This window comes from Canis aureus, chromosome 3, assembly GCF_053574225.1.
Source record: "Canis aureus isolate CA01 chromosome 3, VMU_Caureus_v.1.0, whole genome shotgun sequence".
Classification (NCBI taxonomy): Eukaryota; Metazoa; Chordata; class Mammalia; order Carnivora; family Canidae; genus Canis; species Canis aureus.
In genome coordinates this window covers 35,908,440-35,929,292 of record NC_135613.1, presented here as the reverse complement: position 1 = coordinate 35,929,292, position 20,853 = coordinate 35,908,440, and the positions used below count along the sequence as shown (strand labels likewise).

The window sequence follows — 20,853 nt, the reverse complement described above, 5'->3', positions numbered from 1 at the left end:
AAATTATAATGGAAGTTAGGCCTTTATCTTAGATAATTTTGCACATACTGAAGAAACTGATTTGGCTGGAATTCTATGGATCCAATCTAAGTACAAAGAGTATCTCATCCTCTTCATAAGTTCCTTTTAACTGGGTAAGTATCGGTTCATTGACCTTTAATAAACACATCTTGAGTATGTACCTACCTCGCATAGGACACCGAACTGTGTTCTAGGGATATAGAAACAGAAAATATTTTTTCCTACTTCAAGAAACTTGCATTTTAGGGAAGGAAGCATATCTGTGAAACTTTTTTTTTCTTTTAAAAAATAATCTCTTCACCCAGTGTGGGGCTTGAACTCATGACCCAGAGAGCAAGAGTTGCATGCTCTACTGACTGAGCCAGTCAGGTGCCCCCTTGCATATCTAAGTAAGCATTTTCAAACATTTTCTTTCAAATTAAAACAAGAATACATTCTCATTGCAAATAACTCAAACAGCAGAGAGTATTTATTTTTTAGATGCTGGAGAGCCATTGAAGGATTTTATCTTGCGGCCTAATGTAAGAGGCTTGGCGTTTGGAAAGATCCTCCTGGCTGCAGTGTGGGGATTGGCCCCTAGCTGGTGCTGGCTGGAGGCAGGAAGCCTGGGAGACCAGCGAGGAGGCCACAGTACGATTTTAGCCAGAGATGGCAGTGGGCCTGAGCCAGGGCAGAGGCTGCAGACGTGGATTTCAGAGATCATTGGGTGGAAAAGTATGTGTTGGGTGACTGAAGAATAGGGGAAATAAAGCAACTTTGACTCAAGAAAGGAGCCTTGCTAGACAAGCCTTTTCACAAGCTGGTCTCCTGGAAAGGGCCTTGAAGGCACAGCTAACCAAACAACCGTCCCTCCTGGGCAAGGGCTCCCCACTAGGTGAATGGTTTGCCGTATTTCCGATTCCAGGAACTGGCTGGAATAACACTTATGCAATGGGAACACACGAGGCCCACCTCCAGGAGCCTGGCTGGCGCAGAACTTGGCAAGGCTGGAGTCCTCCATGCAGTGGAAAGTCCTGCTGATCTGCTACAAGTGAGCAGCCCTTGGATGGCTGACTTCAGGGGACGTCAGAGCTAGCTGCGTGGATGCTGTGTGGGCCTGGAGCTGCTGGCAAGGGAGAGCTGGGGCCGTGCATCTCTAGTGGAACCAGTAGAGGACAATGCACAGGCAGGAAGCTGCTGTCTCTTTCATGCAGTGGCTGGAGTGTGTGCTTGGGAGCCAGAATAGCACTGTGTCACCCAGAATAAGTCACTTAATCTCTTTGATCCTCAGTGTCCTTGTGTGTGAAATGGGTTACTCATAGCAGTTATCTCCTGGGGTTGTTGCAGGAATAAGGAAAATGAGGGAAGACTGCTAGAACTGTGCCCAGCACTTTGCAGAGAGTTGGTAAGTGGTTGGTAAGCAGTTACTGGCTGAAAGATCATGACTTTCTAACAAATGCAGCTCCCAGGAGACTGAGGGGCGGGGGGCCAGGGCAGAAGGACATCTGTCAAGTCAAAGAACAAGTAAGAATAAACTTGTAATAATAAAGACAGATTCATTTTATGTGTGTGGGGTGGGTAGGCTCCTGAATATTTGTCAGCAATCCAAACGTATGCAAATCAAATCATTCTCAAAGTCTCAAGGAAGTTTCTTAAGCACTGATATCCCAGGGGGAGTCTTTCTGTAAAGCTGCTGCTGCTGATTATTATAATATGGTGCTACTGTCTCACCTGGAGCTCTTGGAAGAAAGACACAATTCGTGTAGTTTTAGCATTTCTTTGCTGCACTTTTTTTTTTTTAATTTTTTATTTATTTATGATAGTCACACAGAAAGAGAGAGAGAGAGAGGCAGAGACATAGGCAGAGGGAGAAGCAGGCTCCATGCACTGGGAGCCTGACGTGGGATTCGATCCTGGGTCTCCAGGATCGCGCCAAAGGCAGGCGCTAAACCGCTGCGCCACCCAGGGATCCTTGCTGCACTTATTAAACCGAATTGTTTGTTGAAGCCCATATTTGTGTAGTGTCCCTGGAGCAATCCAGAATTGTAGGTGAAGGCTTAAGTCAGGTCCCTATTTTACAGGTGAGGAAGCTGAAGCACAGTGGGATCTTAGGGTGAGGGGGTTGCCTAGATTCAATCAGAAGAGAAGGGGTGGACTTAGAATCCAAAGCCATGTCTTCCCTCAGTCCAGTGTTTATCTCTCTCCGCTGTTGGCTCTTTCTAAGGGGGTGATGAGTCCTCTTTCTGCACACGTGTACAAGGCATGACACAGACAACCTTGGTTGGGGGTGGGGGATTGGCAGGGGAGGCAGGAGATGGGATTTCACCACTGAGCATGGGTGTTTTATGTCTGAGTGCAAGCATGTAGGGTAAATACTTAGATGAGGAGAGTCCCGTCCCTTGCTCTCCACCCTGGCTGGGTATGTGGGAGGGAATTCTGGGTCACCACCACCCCCACTGCCAACACCGTCAGAATGTTAATAACATGTTTTTTAGGGAACAGCCTTAAAGTCCTCCTACCCAACTCAACACCAAGTTCTTGGTCTTGGCATCATTACCTAGAAAATTCTTCACAGATCTCTTCTGAAGCCTCTCCCAGCCTGATCGCCTCTCCATTAGGGGCCTCCAATGCTGGACCGGAGCTCCCAGGGAACCTGAATCTTACTGTCTCTGCTCTGTTAGACGCAGGGCACACTTTCACCCATCAAAGTGGTGCCCAATATTGGTGGTCCTCATGGATGAGCTGTTCACAGATTTTTGTGACAAGTAACTAGGGAGCTCCCTCATATTCATTCCTGTGTGTGCTTCTCACCTGGTACCTGCATACTAGTCATAAGATGGCACCAAGGAGGGCGTTCTTGCCGAACCACATGCCTTTGGTCTTGCTATTTGCTCACTTGCCTATCGGGGGATGGGAAAATCAGGAAAAGAATGCTGTCCACAGCCAGCCCTGTATTTGAGTATTCCTCTGGTCCTCAGAGAAATAGTTCCACGAGAATATGACCTGGATGTGGAATAGTGCGTCTCCGTTGGCAGACTTCTTTCACCTGTCCAGTATCTTAGTGGGAGGGGAATAGCTCCACTTACAAATGAGAAAATTAATGTCCTGCAGTGTCTGCCTTTGTCTGCTCTCAGGAGTCCCTAGGTACTTCTCCATGCCCTGCTTGGTAGCTCATGCTAGGTCCCCCCTACACTGACCTTCTTTTCATTGTTCCAACATTCCCAAATCATCCCTGCCTCCAGACCTTGGCACCCACTGTGCCCTCCTCCTAAAATCATGCTTCCCCATCTATTAAGCCTCTTGCCCTCATGGAGGTCCCAGCTCTGATGTCACCTTCTCCAAGAGCCTTCCTTGGGCCACCCTCAACCACACAGCCCCATTTTCCTGAGACAAGAGCACCAGAATCCAGAGCTAACCATTCTTCTTCTTCTTTTTAAACAGATTTTATTTATTTATTCATGAGAGACACACAGAGAGAGGCAGAGACACAGGCAGAGGGAGAAGCAGGCCTCCTGTGGGGAGCCTGATGTAAGACTCGATCCCAGGACCCCAGGATCATGACCTGAGCCGGAGGCAGATGCTCAGGCATTGAGCCACCCAGGCGGCCCTAACCATCCTTCTTCAGAGGACCGTGGGAAGACTTTTTCTCAGCCCTTCTTGCTGTGGTGATCAGTGTCATCTCTAGCATCTCTGCCTTAGCCCTGACAGAGCCGGGAGGAAGGGGCGGGGAGCCCTCAGCCCAAGAGGGAGCCTTGTCCAAGCATCCCGCTCCCCACCCTGTCTTCAGATGGGTAGTCTCCACTTCTTCGGCATCCTCTGCCACAATGTGTCCTCTGACTCATGCAATTCTCTCAGCTCTGTCTAATTTTTGAAAAACCCGTAAGATTCCTTTTCTAATAGATCCACGGGCAGTGGAGGGGAAGATCTAACCCTTTTTTTTAAGGCTTTGTAAGGCTGACGAGGGACTAAATCACCTAGGATGGAAAATGCCACTGGCTTGCTTTGTCCTTATCCCCAGAGCTTAGAGTCAGACTGTCATTTTGGGCTCTGGCTCGTAGGCTGGTGTACATAGCTCATTTAATAATGAAAGGCCCATTTCAGAAACATGCTCAGTGTTTCTCCTGTGGTCTCTCTAAGCCCAGTCATGTCCCAGGCCCTGTTTGAAGGGGAAGCCACGGCTTGCTTCTTTTTGTGGACAGCACGTAGTACCTTCTCCAAAGTACTTTTGCTTCACGCTGCTTTTAAGTCCATTGCTTTGCTTTTAGTTTCTGGGCTTGTCTTGCCTTTTGACCCTTATTCCCCTACCTCTAAGGCTCCCTCTCAACCCTGAATGCTAGTCCCTGGTGGTTTAACTTATGCCTGGGACCCCATCAATCTTGGCCTTCTTCCCCCGTGGGCAATCCCACGGGGTCTCTAGGGGCCCCAGGAGCTAGAACTAACATGAGGAACTACCCAGCTGGCACTGGGTCTGCCCCATGACTCATTCAATTCATATCCAGGGTGTTGTATATTCTTCTAGCTCGAAGGGAATATATTCACCCGACATCCACACCCAACATCCACTTTCAGCACTTATAGGGTGCCCTATAAGGAAAGAGACCGGCCTGTCAAAGCGAGTGGAAATTGAGTTTGGAGTTCAAGAAATTTGAGTTTGAAATAAAGCTGCATCAACTAGCCACGTGACCTTGGGTAAATAACTTGGCTTCTTGAGTCTCAGTTGTCTCATCTGTGCACCACAGATAATTACCTCCTTATCCATGGTGATGAGTGATCTGGAATGTTCAGTGGGACAAGGTATTTAAAATACTTGTTCAGAAGATGCCGAATGAGTGGTAGCTACGTGCAAACAGACATACCAACAGACACATAGTTATGTGAAAAAAAAGAAAAGAAAAAAAATGAAGCATTAGCCTCGAGTCTGGAGATATTACCTAATGCTTCTCCTATTTATTTCTCTTGTGCCATCTTCTCCCTCCTGTCTACTAGCACGTAACTTGTGCTTATCAAGCAAGGCAGCCAATAAAGGGACTCTTAATTTATTTGTGAACAGCTTCCTAGAATAGTGTCCCTGTGTGCTGCTTATAAGCGCGGCTACAAAAGAGCACTGCATGTACCATGGGTGCATGTGCTTGTGTGTGTGTGTGTGTGTGTGTGTGTGTGTGTGTGTGAGAGAGAGAGAGAGAGACCGAATCAAGCACAATACGTGCCACGCTATGCAGGGCCCTTTCATTTATATTCTCTTATTTGCACTTATTTTTAAAAGGGGTAAAAACCCCACAAAACTTAAATCTACCATCTGACCCATTTCTGAGAGCACAGTTCCATAGTGTTGAGCATATCCTCAGTGTGGTGGGAAACCATCTCCAGAACTTTTTCACCTTGCCAAACTGAAACTCTCCACACCCATTAACAACCCCCGATTTCCCTCTCCTCCCAGCCCCCAGCAACTTCTGTTCTACTTTCTGTTCCTACAAATTTGACTAGCTACCTCATGTGAGTGAAGGCACGCCGTATGTTTCCTTTCCCACTAGCGTACGTATCCTCCTATTTAGTCCCCACAACCACCCTGGGGAATATGCCTTATTATTCTTTGTGCCCTATCAGACCTCAAGGACAAGAAGAGATCTGTGCGATTCACATGGATAGTATGTGACACAGGCAGGATTTGAACTCAGGTCTCATGGTTCCATGTTGGACCCGCACACATACACTCGTACATACTGAAAAACTGTGCTAAAAACAAGACAAGTGTATGTTTGTGGACACATTTAGAGCTCTCCCTACGTATCGTCACTTACTCATAAATAGATGATCATATGTGGCATTATCTGCAGGAGGAAAGAAGTCTCTGACTCTGAACCTGTCCCAGTTGGCTGTTGGGAGACAGAAGTGGGAACGTGATGTTGCCCCTGGTGACCCCACAGTCTGGGCACATATTTGGGAAAACCTGCACAGTGACTGGAAGAGTTCAGTTTCCAGAGTAAGGAGGAGGAGCTTCAAGCTTTACCAGCTGGGGGCTCGGTCCTCCTGCACATGAGAAGACTCCGTGTGCTCAGGGTGCTCAGAGGGTCTGGGGAGAGTGCATGTGCCAGGGCCCCAGCTCCATGCCACCATCGTCTCAGCAAGCTCCTTCCTGCCTCATCTCCAGGTCCTGGGTCTACCAGAGGCTCAGTTTTCCCTCTCTCCTCTCTCTTGGGCCCTCCCCACTCCTCCCTCCTTCCCTCCTGCTCTTTCCTCCCTCTCTCCCTAACTGTTCCAAACTCTCAAGGCTTGAGCCCATGGAGGAATTCACTAAGAAACCAAATTCCGAGTTCAGGCTGACTGCAGAACTCCCAGTCCTCGCTGTCGGGGAGATTTCTGGGCCTTTAATAAGGGGAGAATTTGATCCTCAGGCTCCTTGTTAAGATAAAGACCTGGCTGGTTTATGAACTCTGTCCAGCTGGGCTACAGCCTCACAGAGAAATAATTAAACACTCCCTGCCTAGGAATGGTCAGGGTCTCCGAGAAAACCTGGTCTGGATCTTGAGAGAAAGGGGAGAAGGGTGATCCATCACCCCTGGGGCAGGAGTCATTTCTTGAGAGCCTACAGCTTGAGAAGAGGGTCTTTTCCTTTCTGGAAGAACCCGCTTCCTCTCCGTCTTAGAGAGTCAGAGTTCATTTATGGGATACCTGCATGGGCCAGACACTATGCTGAGTTTGGGGTGAGGATGGGGTTGCTCAGAGGACAGCCAGCTCATTAATACCATTTTAGATGGAAAGAGACTGAGCCCGGAGAGAAATAAGTTGTCTAGTGTGACAGGTTCAGGACTTGGCTGCAACCTCACTTGACATGACATGCCCCCACATGCCAAGCAGCTCTGACCCCCCACCCCCCGCCGCCCCGTCTGCCTCTTCAGCCAGCCCTCCCTCATCTCTCCTAGGAGCCTGACACTCTTTGGGGTTGGCATTTCAGAGTTTTAGCTGCTAGACCGTCAAGACTGCATGCAGGTGGATCTGTGCCCACCGCCTCTCAGCTGGCCCTTCAGCCCGAATCTCAGTAATCCGTTTACTGCAGGTGAACCACCTCTTAATGTCGATGTACTTCAGTGAATAAGGCAGGGCAAAGGAAGACTACGTAAGAGGAAGGATTTAGGGACACCTGGGTGGCTCAGCGGTTGAGCGTCTGCCTTTGGCTCAGGGTGTGATCTCGGGATCCGGGATCGAGTCCCACATTGGGCTCCCTGCATGGAGCCTGCTTCTCCCTCTGCCTGTGTCTCTGCCTCTCTGTCTGTGTCTCTCATGAATAAATAAATAAAATCTTTAAAAAAAAAAAAAGAGGAAGGATTTAAATGGGTTTAGAGGGAGGAATGGTGTCCAAGAGAGAGATTAGGAAGGGGTATACTTGTGTGGTACACAGGTGTACATACTCATGTGGGCAAGGCCGCATGTTTAAGCATGTATGGGCCATTCCAGAAGCCATAACCTAAGGGGTCCCGGATGAAACATGGCATGTTTGCAGAATGGTGATGCGGAAGATCTGAACTGGAAGGTATACTCATGATGCAGGCACGCAGGAAGGAAAGCAGAAGGACAAAGGCCCTGGGGGTTGGTGGGGAGGGTCAGTGTTGGGGGTGGGAGAGCATGGACTTCAGATCTCCACTCCGTGATTTACTAGCTGTGTACTTTAGGGCAAGTCACTTATCTCATCTTGTTTCCTCCTCCGTAAAATGATGACAGTGCTCACCGGTGTGCAAGCATGAAGGACATGATGCACGTCAACAGCACGTGGCCCCTTCCAGGTTTCTTTGTGGCGTGCAGGAGAAATTCGCATCTGCCTTTCAACAGCAGCAGGGGCTGTTTTGTGTGTGATGATGCAAGTCTGTAAGGAAAACTAGGGCTGATCACGAAGCATAAATGATAGACTGAAGTGTTTGGATAGCATCTCAAAGCTGGAAGATGTTTGAGGTTTGTGAGAAGTTATGTGAACAGATAATCTTTTTGTTTGCTTTTAGAAGGTTGTGGGTAGGATAGGTAACAAATCTGAAGTCTGAAGGCGGGTCGGGTAGGAAGTGCATAAAGGACCTAAGTGAGAAGAGAAATTTCTGAGAATAATGTGGTAGAAGGGGAGTGGAGAGGAAAGGTAAGGACAAATTATAAAAGAACCATAGTAATTGGGATCCCTGGGTGGCTCAGCAATTGAGCGCCTCCCTTCGGCCCAGGACGTGATCCTGGAGACCTGGGATCAAGTCCCACGTTGGGCTCCCTGCATGGAGCCTGCTTCTCCCTCTGCCTGTGTCTCTGCCTCTCTCTCTCTCTCTTTCTCTGTGTCTCTCATGAATAAATACAATCTTTTAAAAAAGAAAGAATCACAGTTATAATAGTTAATATTCATCTTGTATTTGCCATGTACCTGGTAGTCTCTGAGCACTTCAGAGACTTTGCTCATTTAACGGATCACATGTATTAACCAGTCCTACACTCTTAACACACCTGCAGTGAGCATTGTTTGGAGGGAAGGAGACTGAGGCATGGAGAAGCTGAGGTGCAGAGAAGGCTGTTTCCACCCCAATTTAATTTAGAAGGGATTTTAAGAAGTTCTTTAAAAAGCATACCCACACTCTAGAAAATTCAAATAAACGCTCATTTTCTATGTCTCTTTCATATCCAATGTAAGTAGGTCGATATATTTTCTTGTAAAAGGTTTTAGACTCTTATCCATGACTTACATGTAATAATGGTGTGCGTTTGTAAATATCATGAGCATATTGCCCCTTGTCTTCGGACGATAGTTTTATTTATTTATTTTTGTAAAGGTTTTATTTATTCATCTGAGAGAGAGAAAGAGAGAGAGACACACACACACACACAGATAAAGAGAGTGGGTGAGCGTGAGCTGGGAGGCGGGGTGGGCAGAGGGAGAGGGAGAAGCAGACTCCTCACTGAGCAGGGGACCTGATTCAGGGCTTGATCCCAGGACTCTGAGATCATGGCCTGAACTGAAGGTAGATGCTTAACTGACTGAGCCACCCAGGGGCCCCCATGACGATAGTTTCAAATGGTGATTTAATATTTTATTGTGTGGATAGACCAGAGCTATTTTTTTCCTGTTAATATGAACATCTCGGAACATAAATCTTTGACAGCGCCTTTTATTATATTTTAAATTTCCTGGTGTTGAATTACTGAATGAAATACATTGACCAATCTCATGGATTTTTTAAAAAATTAGTTTCAGAGGTTGAATTTAGTGATTCATCAGTTGCACAGAACACCCAGTACTCACTGCATTAAGTGCCCTCCTTAATGCCTATCACCCAGTTATCCTGTCCCTCCACCTACCACCCCTCCAACGACTCAGTTTCCTAAATTTCAGCATTTCTTATGGTTTGCCTCTCTCTCTGTTATTTATTTATTTATTTATCTATCTATTTATTTATTTATTTGACTTTATCTATTCATGAGAGACAGAGAGAGAGGCAGAGACATAGGCAGAGGGAGGAGCAGGCTCCATGCAAGGAGCTGGATGTGGGACTAGATCCTGGGATCATGCCCTGAGCTGAGCCACCCAGGCGTCCCTTCCTCTTATTTTATTTTTCCTTCCCTTCTTCTGTGTTCATTTGTTTTGTTTCTTAAATTCCACATATCAGTGAAATCAGAGGATATTTGTCTTTCTCTGACTACCTTATTTCACTTAGCTGCTATAAACATTGGGGTGCAGGTGCCTCTTTAAATCACTATGTTTGTGTCCTTTGGGTAAATACCCAGTAGGGTAATTGCTGGGTAAGGTAGCTCTATTTTTAACTTTTTGAGAAATCTGCATACTGTTTTCCAGAGTAGCTCCACCAGTTTGCATCCCCACCAACAGTGCAGGAGGTTTCCCCTTTTCTCCACATCCTTCTGAGCATCTGATGTTTCCTGAATTGTTAATTTTAGCCACTCTGATTGATGTGAGGTGGTATCACATTGTGCTTTTGATTTGCATTTCCCTGATGCTGAGTGGAGTATTTTTCATGTGTCTGTTGGCCATTTATATGTCTTCCTTGGAGAAATGTCTCTTCATGACTTCTGCCCATTTTTTCACTGGATTATTTTGTTTTTTGGGTGTTGAGTTTGATAAGTTCTTTATAGATCTTGGTTACTAGCCCTTTATCTGCTAAGACATTTGCAAATATCTCCTTCCATTCTGTAGGTTGCCATTTAGTTTTGTTGACTGTTTCCTTTGCTATGCAGAAGTTTTTTTTATCTTGATGAAGTCCCAACAGTTCATTTTTGCTTTTGTTTCTCTTGCATTTGGAGACATTTCATGAACCTTAATTCATATTGCCAGGATTGCTTTTCTCCCAGAGTCGAACTTACAATGTCCTCAACAATGTGGGAGGCTATCCATTCACTGCACTCTTGCCAGCATTGGGTATTATGATTGCTGTTGTGGTTGTTGTTATTAGGAGAAATATGGCTCAATCTCTGTAACTCCACATAGCATCTCTTTACTTATTGTTGGGGCATGTTGTTTTCCCTCACACACGATTGATACTTGCTGTTTCTCTTCAATCCTTTTTTGGTGAAGGCCGTTGTTTTTCCAAGCAGAAACGTGCATGTTAGGATGAGTAAAGTACACAATGGGAGGAGGAAGGGGGTAAAGTTGAGGAACACAGGGAAACGCTTGGACCAGGTGTCACTGCTGTCTGGGAAACAGTGAGGCTCGCTGTCTTCTGGCTAGTATCTTCCTTTTCCTTCTTACCACACAAATATGTTTGTTGCAAGAAAACAAATAAAGATAAGGACAAGAGATAAAAATCCTCCATGTTCCCAGCATTCAGAGATAAGTTCTTTAGCATTTCATTATATGTGCTTACAGAATTTGTCTCTTTATACACAAAGCATTATATAACAGGTATGCTACACACACACTCACATATCTCTGTATAATAGTAGCTATTTTGAGGGGTGCCTGGGTGGCCCAGTTGGTTAAACATCTGCCTTCCACTCAGGTCGTGACCTCAGGGTCCTGGGATGGAGCCCCATTGGGCTCCCTGCTCTGCAGAGAGTCTGCTTCTCCCTCTCTCTCTGCCCCTCCCCTCCACCGCTTGTGTTCTCTCTCTCTCTTGCTCACTCTCTCTCAAATAGATAAATAAAATCTTTAAAAAAAATTGTATTTATTTTGGGCTTTCTTTCTCCCAAGAGCTTCAGGCTCTTCCTACCTTCCCTTCCTCTTTCATTCTCTCTCATCATTTCAATGCCTGTGATTTGCAGGTGTTGGCACTTTCTTGCTCAGCAGCTTAGAGGCCTGAGAGGTGGGGTCATGTGGCAAGGTCCTAGAGGAATCCTACATCTGTGGGTTTGAACCGAGTGACAGTTGGCTGAAGTTATTTTTTTTTTTTTAAACCTGATCCTATTTGCTGCCATGTTCTTTCAACTGATGGAGGACCACTTAGAGGGATTTGGAAGTAGAAACAGGGGAGGGATAAGTCTTAGGTGTGTGCTCATGTGCATATCTGCTTTGGTTCACCTCTAAGTGGATTTTCTCTAAACAAGTGTTGAAAAGGGCCATGTCACGCTGACCTCATTACTTCTGTGATTAAAGAATTAAAGTCTCAAGGACAGATTTCTTCAATAGGCCCAATTTATGATGTTCTCACCCTATCATTTACCAAGACCTGTAGTCATATGGAAGCCTCACTGGAAGGAGGACCTACAGACCCTATATAACATCCCATTCAAGCACTCCAATATCCTAGTAGGTCAACAGTTACTGTCCATTTTATTTTTTATTTATTTTTTTAACTGTCCATTTTAAAAATGAATTCATTGATTCATTATAAAGCATCCACTCTATGCCAAGCACTATTCTAGATGCTGGGGACACAGTGATGAGCAGAACAAAATTCCTGCTCCTAAAGAGTTTACATGGAAGTAGAGGGGACAGACAACACACACCCAAATGAGTACTTCAGGTGGCAGAAAGGCTAAGAGGGGGCACTAGAGCAGGACTGCAGGATAATGGTGCAGTAAAGAGGAGGTTGCTATCATGCAGAAAGTTAAAGGAAAGCCTTTCTGATGGTATGACATTCGAGCAGAGGCATGGAGAAAGTAAGAGAGTGAGCCCCTTGGATAACCAGGGGCAGTGGGATCCAGGCAGAGGGAAGAGCTCCTGCCAGGGCTCTGAGGTGGATGTGTGCTCGCGGGAGGTTGGAGGCACAGTAGAGGGTGGTGTGGGATGGGTTGGGATGGCTTGAAGGAGAAGGAGCATGGTGGGAGGCAAGGGAAAAGAAGAAGTTTTGGCTATGAGAAAGGAAGTATTTTGTAGAGCCCTCTAGGGCATTGTAAGTCCTTTAGCTTCTTCTGAGTGAAATGGGAAATCACTGAGCAATTTGAGTAGAGAAGTGAGCCGTGATCTAATGTTACAAACTATCACTGTGGTACTATACACATGGGCAAGGCCGGAAGCTGGGAAATCAATGAGAGGACTGTTGCAACAATCCCAGTGAGGGATTAACGGCGTCTTGGACATCAGTGGTGATGGTATGGGTGTCATGAAGAGGTGGGCTTGCAGAAGGTGCAGCGGGCAGGCTTTGCTGATGGACAGGCGGGGGATGTGAAAGGACACCACCTGAAGATCTTATACCCAAATAACCAGTAGAGTGGAGTGTTATTTACCGAGATGGGGGAAGGCAAAGTAGGAGTTGAGGTTAATTTGGGGCTTACTGACTTTGAGATGTCCGTTACATGGTCCAGTTGAGACGTTAAGCTAAATATTGAGTCGATGGTTTTGATGAGAGGTCTGCGATACACATTGAAGAGCCTTTGGCATACACATAGTACTTAAAGCCATAGGTAAGATCAGGGAGGAAATGAGTGTAGACAGAAAAGGGAAGTGGCCCCAGGACTGAGCATTTCAAAGTGGCACAGGTGAGGAAATCAAAGCTTGGGGACTCAAGTGATCTGCTTCCTAGTGAGTAGCAGAGATGGGACTCCACGCTCCGTGGGTCTGACTCTGAAGTCTGTGTTATTAACCCCTTAGCAGTGCTCCGAATGCTGGAGTGAAGAGGTCTTTTCCTGGAGACATAAAATATGGGGGGCTAGCCAGGGCCTCTGACTGTGCTGGAATAGCAAGTTTGGCCCTCAGGTTTGAGCAAACAAGACACTTCATTTGTTGGTAGAACCAGATGACACATCCATCAGCTCCACCTGGTGTAGTACTCAGGGATCTCAAGGGAGCAAGAAAGGTCTGGTAATTAAGAAAGATTCCTTTCCTGAGCTGCAGTGGGTCACAGTGACTGTCAGGGTTGAAAGATTGATGACTTAATAAAGACCACCTGAAAAGGCAATTGACCAGCAAGGGAAAAAAAATCATTGCCACCCACCCACTACCACAGTATCTCCATCCAGAGAGCCACCGTGAAAGCAGAGCTGCTTGAGACTGTCTGTACCAGATGTCACTTGGCCTCATTTTAGAGTTGTGAACAGTCTGTAAACAACCAGGATGCCTTCTCATTCATTGATAAACAGTGCTCTTTGCCCAGTTCCTTGACTAGATACATAGAGACAAATAAGACTCTGTTCCCTCACTCTCAGGAGTTCTGAATATCCCAGAGGCCATGAGGACAGTCAGTGGAGATTGGTGTGTGCATGTATTCACATTTTAATGTTTCAAAAGTTTATTTCTATAATGGGATGGAGAATTAGAGCCCCATGTGTAGTAAATGCTCAGTAAGTTATTCACTAAAGTGTGAATAGAGTCGTAGAGAAAGGGCACAGAGTTGAGAATGAGGACCAACCTTGCAGCTATAGCTTTGCAAAAAGTAGCTACATGATTTCAGAAAAGTTGCTTAAAAAAAAAAAAAGAAAAGAAAAGTTGCTTATAGGGATCACAGTTCCCCTGTCAGAAAAGGGGTGGGATTAAATTATCCTTGGAGATCTTTGAGATCTAACACTAGGATTTGTTGAAAGGTCTGAAGAGCCCCTGTAAAAACTCCCCTTCCTAAAATGCTGCTCAATGCTGTGATGTGTGTTTCATAGGACAGGCACCATAGAGGGTTTAAGAAAAGGAATCAGATGCGTGCCTACTGAGTACGACCTGCCATTCCCTTTGTGGAGCACCTCCTTTCCCACTGTTCCTCACATCCCAAATTCTCAGGAGTTCAGATTGATGGGAGACTTGGCTGGGCATCTTGCCACGGCAAGGTGGACAATTGTGAATTATGGGCCTTTTTCAGTGCCTGCCAGCATCTGTACATATGTTGGCTGGGGATATGGTTGCTGTAGAGCTTCCTTATGCCTCGAGTCAGATGGCAGGGTCCCCACCCAGAATTCATGCAGATGGAAGGCATGTTGCTGAAGGGAAAGTGCTCTTTCCAATGGATGCCTCCTGAAAGAGAACTTGCTGTATATTTGCCTTAAATACGGGAAGTTGCTGTTTGGAGCTTCTAGTGTAGAATTTTCCTAAGGGAGACCTCTCAAGGCTGTTCTCTCTATCCTTTTGGCCATCACGTTAGTTCCAGGCCTGGCTTTTCTTTTCTCAACAGGACAATTGCATAGCTTCTAGCAAAGATCTGTCTTCACCAGTCCCCTTCCAGCCCATTCTCTACAAAGTAACTAGAGTTCTCTTTCTGGAAAAAAAAAAAAAAAAAAAGTAAAAATAAAAGGGCAAACAAAATGCTCCAAACAAACTAGCTCATATCATCCTCCTGCTCCTGAGCCCTCCCCTCGGCTCTGCAGCGCTTAGAATCGGTGCGAAACACCCACTATGGCCTACGAGACCCAGGCAGCGTGGCCTGTCTCCCTTTCCCATCCCTTCTTGCCAAATTGGTCACTGTTAGGACACCTGGGTGGCTCAGTGGTTGACTGTCTGCCTTTGGCTCAGGTTGTGATCCCGGGGTCCTGGGGATCAAGTCCCACATAGGGCCCCCTGCATGGAGCCTTTTTCTTTCTCTACCTATGTCTCTCTCTGTGTCACTCATGAATAAATTAATAAAATTTTTCAAAAAACAAATTGGTCACTGTTTTTTCACTCATTAATTCCATCCACTTTGGATTTTTGAATCTGCTGACATCAGGGTCTTGTCTAATCTCTTCTCTCTGCCTGGGGTTCTCTTCTGTCTCTACTTCCTTTCTTCCTCCTATGATTCAGTTCGCCTCCTCGGAGAGCCTATCCTTGACCATTTTATCTGAACTTTAAAGCTCTCCCTCTGTAGCGAGAGTTCTGGCTCAGCTAAGCGTACACTACATTGTGCAAATCTTTTATTCATTTGTTCCTTTGTGTTTTTTCCCCCCACAGCTCCTACCAAACTGTAAACTATAAACTCCAGGATAGCAGAAACCATGTTATTTATGGTTGTCGGCCTCTGCACCGCCTGCCTCTGTGCCAAGCCGGTGCTTGATGAATGTTCACTAAAAATGATGGACCTGGTTCTGCTCCACTTGCAGTCATGAGCCTCCACCCCAAGCCACATACCCCTCCTGGGTCGGAGTGCCGGTGGCTCCCCTAACAGGCGGTCTTCTTCCCTCCCTCTGCTCCTGTGTCCACACCGTGCCTTCTGCCCGCAGTGCCCTTCTTTCTTCCTGGCATCCTGAGACCTTCACTCAGCCTTCGAGACTCAGCCCACATAGCAGCACCTCTTGCACACCTGTCCTCATCCCTCCTGGCAAAATGGAAGGCACCTGCCTCTTGGTGTACCCGCACCAGAATCACGGTCTTTGTCACTCTGTGTGGTCCTGACCCTTCTCTGTCTGTTGCCCCCACTAGATGACCATCTTGGCAGCAGGGAAGACATCTGCTTTGTCTTATATCCCCAATTCTTGCTAATGCTTATCACATAGTAGGGGTTCAATAAATGCATGCAGGGGAAGTGGGCACACTCATAAGGGAACTTCCTTCGTGACATTTCAGCACGTGGAGCTTTCCTCTCTGAGGGATCCCCGTGTACATACCTCCTGTTTGGATATTCTCTCTTGGAAATTTTCTCTGGGGTTCCTGGGTCAGAGGGGCCATATTTCTGTGGGGTTTTTGTTTGTTTGTTTGTTTGTTTGTTTCTGTCTTATAGGATTAGAAAGATTGGTTTGGTTTAGAAAGCAGTTTGCAATTGCATGCTTTAGAAGGAACCTGGTGGTTAGTTTAGGTCCGTGATGGGTAGAGGAGTGAACAGCCAACCCTCCCAGATACTTTCCTCCTCTATCCACCAGTGTGACTGGTTGTTAAGGATTCATTCATCCAGTCAGTCGTTTGCTTGCTATCCACTTGTCTCCTGCTGTGTGCCAGGCACTGCGTCGGTGCTGTGAGAGGCGAGAGGTCCTGTTCCTAACATGTTCCTCGAGGATAAGGAAGCACAGACAGACAGTGTAGTGTGGCCTGTGCTCTGCTGGGAGGGGTGTGTGCGGAGTCACGTGGGAGCAGAGGAAAAAGAGGGCTTTCATCCACCTGGAGGGCTTAGGGAGGTCTTCTGACTGCAGGGGCTCTCTCTGTGAACTTTTTTTTTTTTTTTATGATTTTACTTCTTTATTCATGAGAGACACACAGAGAGAGGCAGAGACATAGGCAGAGGGAGGAGCAGGATCCCTATGGGGAACCTGATGCGGGACTCGATCCCAGGACCCCAGGATCACGCCCTGAGCCAAAGGTAGACAGACTCTCAACCACGGAGCCACCCAGGCGTCCCTCTGTGTGAGCTTTTGATAGGTGAGTAGAATTGTTTATGGATGGCGAGGTGAGAAAGGGAGGAAGAGAAAGGTAGGGAAGGTACAGGGACAGGACTCACAAGGCATAGAGCAAGGGGCAGAAGGTAGGCTTGGGAAGTTACAGAGTTCGCTGAATTCCGGAGCTTTGCTGCTCAGTTTGGTGTGTGACCCACCAGCATCGGCCTGGCATGGGGGACCCTCTAGCACAGAGGAACTTTGAGCTCTGCCTCAGACAGACTAACTCAGAATCTATAGGTGGCTCCTGCCCACATTAAAGTTTAGGAGAAAGTGGGTAAAGCGGTGTTTTCCAAAACCATCATCAAAATCATGCAGTCAGGAGTGCCTGGCTGGCTCAGTTGGTAGGTAAAGTTTGTGACTCTTGATCTCAGGGTTGTGAGTTTGAGGCCCATGCTGGGGCGTAGAGGTTATGGGAAAATAAAAACGTTTTAAAAATTACGCAATGAGAATCATCCAGAGGGGCCTCACCTCAAGTTCCTGAATCAGTAGCTCTGGGCGGGGCCTGAGAACTTGCATTTTCCAAGCGTTCCTGGGTGACGTTGATGGTGCTGGCCCCAGGACCACACACTGAGAACTGCGGGGGTGAGTAAGGTGGGAAAAACAATTTCCAGGAAATGTGCTTGGGCAGGTAAGCAGGATTCACTCCCGATGGGCCTTGGCTGGGGAAGAGTTTGGATGTTATCCTGGAGTGTGGTGGACCATCTCGGGGTTTTGATCCTGGGAGGGACAGGGTCTGACCCTGGAAAGGGTCAAGCTGGAAAGGCTGCCTTGGTGGCATGAATGAGATGAGACAAGACGGCAGACTGTCTCTCTGTTCCGGGTGCGACTGGTGAATCCTAAATCAAGGCAGTGAAGATAGCTCAGGACAACTTTGGGAGTTAAAAATGGGAGTCAGCAACTGATGGAGTGCGGGGTGGGGATCAGAAACCCCCTTCCAACCCGGAACCAGATGCAGAGCTCAGCCTGTGCCTCTCTCCCTGCTGCGGGCGCTTGCTTTTCTTGCCCAGAAAGCTGCCCCGTCTTATTTGCCTTCTCTTCACAAGGCCTCTGGCCTCATCTGACAGGTTTCAGCCTGCAGTGTTTGAAGAAAGGGGTGCAGTAAACCATTCAGAAGTAGGATTTATTAATGGGAGGCATGTAATTACTGCCAGACCCAGCAATCTGAAGAGTTTATAGCCTAAGTGTTTGGTGTCATTCATTAAAACAAAGTGGGCTCTTGGCCTGGACGCCATTACCCTGTGACCAGATCGTCTGTTTCTGTGACAGCCCCTCCCCACAAGTCTGCAAGTTGAGCCGGGCCAAGGAGGCAAAAGCAGACATGTCAGCAGGGCAGGAGTCTGGCTCTGTGGACAATGGCCCTTGCTTTGGCCCCTTGGAGGTGCAGGTCCTGGTTCCAGAGTGGGGCTCCTGGGGTGAGGGTGGAGGGATTGTGACCCATCTGCTTTTTGTCTCCTGGGCTTCTGATTCCATAGTCATAGGTCAGCAGAAGCTTCATGGAGGGCAGCCCCCACATGGGTGACTTCTCCAACACCTTCCTATCCATTTCACCCGTGTGCAGACTCTGACGGAGCCCTCCGATGCCGACCCAGAGGTTAGCATTGTCTCTTGACAAATGGGAGACTGAGGCCCAGAGAAGTTTGAGTGTCTCCCAAAGTCACAGGGCCGAGGGAACAAGCCTGTGCTGAGTTTCCACAAAACCATTTGTTTTCTGATCCTCAACAAGGCAGGCTGGGCTGTCCCAGCTCTGTGATGAGAACGCTGGCTGGTCTGGAGGACAGACCTGGCTGTTGGAGGTACTGGCTGCTACAGGACCAGGCTTCAAACCCAGGATTCATCTTGACTAGCTCTGTGTACTTGGGAAAGATGCTCTAAGCCTCAGTTTTCTCAAATGTAAACAAGGAGGGAAAAAATAGTTCCTCGCCGGGGTGTTGTGAGGACTAAGTGGCATCATAGGGCTTGGTGCTGGCCGTCCCTCTTTCCTTTGACTTGTGACGATCTCTGGGCCTCGCAAAAAAACCCCGCTGTACTACTCAGGACAGGGATGTTGATGCTCAGATGAGATAATGGAGGGAACATGCTTTGGAAAATCCATGCACACCATTCAAATGTGAGGTAATAATAGGAACAACGGATTTGCCACCACCCTGCCAAGAAACTAGCAGCTTTGGAGACAAAGAGCAGACCTGAATTCTAGAATCCTCATCATCATGATTGGTTTTGGACAGCAAAACTTTTCTGCTCTTTCAAACATGTATCTCAAAAGGTTGTTTTATTTCGAGGACCGGAGAGAATGTGTATGCAGCAGAGCTTGAGAGCCGTAGTGGGCAGTGGGTGTCGGCAGGTGTTAGTGTGCCAGGTGGGCCACTGCACCATTGGCTGGAAGCTCTTGCAGAGAAGACGGACGTGTTATTTATGCTCGTGTTCTCTGGTGCCCTGCACGGATCTGCATATGGTAGGTGCTCAGCGATTATTTATTAAGCTGAACCAAATTGGATTTTGTCATCTTCCGTGGGTTCTTTGAAGGCAGAGCCTGTGTTTTACTCATTTCTCTCTCTTTCCAGAGCCAAGCCTAGTATCTGGCACAGAGTAGGCGCTTAGGAAATTCAGGCTGGATAGAAATGGAGCACGTGAAGAATAAAGCAGACTATCTAGTGTCTGCACGACACCACGGGGGTAGCTCAGGGCTCCAGGTAGGAAACGAGTCTGGGATTTGTAGCCTGAGTAGGTACCGGTCAGATGACAGGCTCACTTCAAAGGCACGGGGCTCGGAGTGGAGGGGATGCGGTTTCTCAAATGCCTTTCTGGCTGTGTGGGAACCTCAGCTGGCAGCAGCAGCAGCCGGGTAGGGGGAGGTTGCCAGCGTAGTGGAGGCCTCAGCCAGGGCTACAGAGACGGAACAAATGAGCCAGAGGAGAGGAAGAAACTCAGATGGAGACAAAACACGCTTAAAATCTCCCTTCCACTCTGCATCCGCAGCAACCAACGTGGCAGTGTGTGTGTGTATGTGTGTGTGTGTGTGTGTGTGTGTACTGGAAGGAAAACAGGCTTTGCAGCCAAATAAATCTGCTTGCAGATCCTCTCAGTGCAAGCCAGGGCTGTGGTATCTTGAGCATGCTTTATTTTTCTGACTCTCTATTTCCTCATCTGAAACAATGGGATGGGTCTTTCAACAAGGCTGTTGTGCAGATCTTAACAGTGTTTTGTAAGCAAAGAGCCATTTCTTAAGCACCTGCTGTCTACCAGGCACCGAGCCTTGTAGCTATCTAGATTTATTTATTTATTTATTTATTTATTTATTTATTTATTTTAAAGATTTTATTTATTTATTCATGAGAGACAGAGAGAGAGAGAGAGAGAGGCAGAGACACAGGCAGAGGGAGAAGCAGGCTCCATGCAGAGAGCCCGACGTAGGACTTGATCCTGGGTCTCCAGATTCACACCCTGGGCCGAAGGCAGGTACTAAACCGCTGAGCCACCAGGGATCCCTGCTATCTAGATTTAATACGTGAGTGCCTTCACCATCCTGCAAGGCTGTGTTACAATCTCCAGCCTCTATTTTGGAGCAGAGGACACCAAAGTTCAGAAGCACCGAGCAGTTTGCTCTAGCAACAGTGTTGATGCTCAACTGAATTCTTTTTGCAAAGCTCACCCTGTGGCTGTGGATGTGGTGATTGTATTTTGTGAATCTTAGTCAAACCTCAAACTATCCCCCTAGCAGCAGCTTTCCCTCATTGTCAGCATTTTTCTGACGACCCCCCCCCTTTTTTAAAGTGAAACCTTGTTTTAACTGGGCAGCCGATGGAAGAAGGGGGAGTTCCACCAATGGATTTAAGCATGACCTGGTTCTTAGTCCAGGTGCTCTTTGGCTTCCATGGGATGTAGACCAGGAAATTATTTCTAGGTGTTTATGTGAGGGAAGAGGAAAAGCCACCGAGAGGGAAACTTTTGGGTGATCCAACAGCGTCTGAAATATCAAAACCATCCTTTTAAAAGAAAACTAGCAACTCTTTTGACATTTCTGGGGAGTCTTTCTTTGAAGCTTTAGCCAAATATGAGATAAATGTGGAAGATCAGGGAAGCAAATGAACTTATTGAAAGCTACCACATGCCTGTGTCTTCTCAATGTATTTCTTCTCACCTTCTTAGAGTCACGCTGATGGTAGGCATGGTGAGTGCCACTGA

The 20,853-nt window shown here is 47.1% G+C and overlaps 1 long non-coding RNA gene across 15 annotated transcripts in view; it reads left to right on the top strand.

The window, feature by feature from the left end:
* LOC144310657 (uncharacterized) overlaps positions 1-20,853 on the top strand; it is a 121,378-nt gene that overhangs the window by 35,302 nt on the left and 65,223 nt on the right. The window contains exons 1-2 of one of the 15 annotated variants that reach the window (XR_013376312.1): positions 18,280-19,123; positions 19,233-19,361. The exons of the other annotated variants lie outside the window; for them this stretch is intronic. This is a non-coding gene — a long non-coding RNA (uncharacterized LOC144310657). Of the gene's footprint in view, positions 1-18,279; positions 19,124-19,232; positions 19,362-20,853 lie in introns of those variants that run through there. 15 annotated transcript variants of the gene reach the window in all.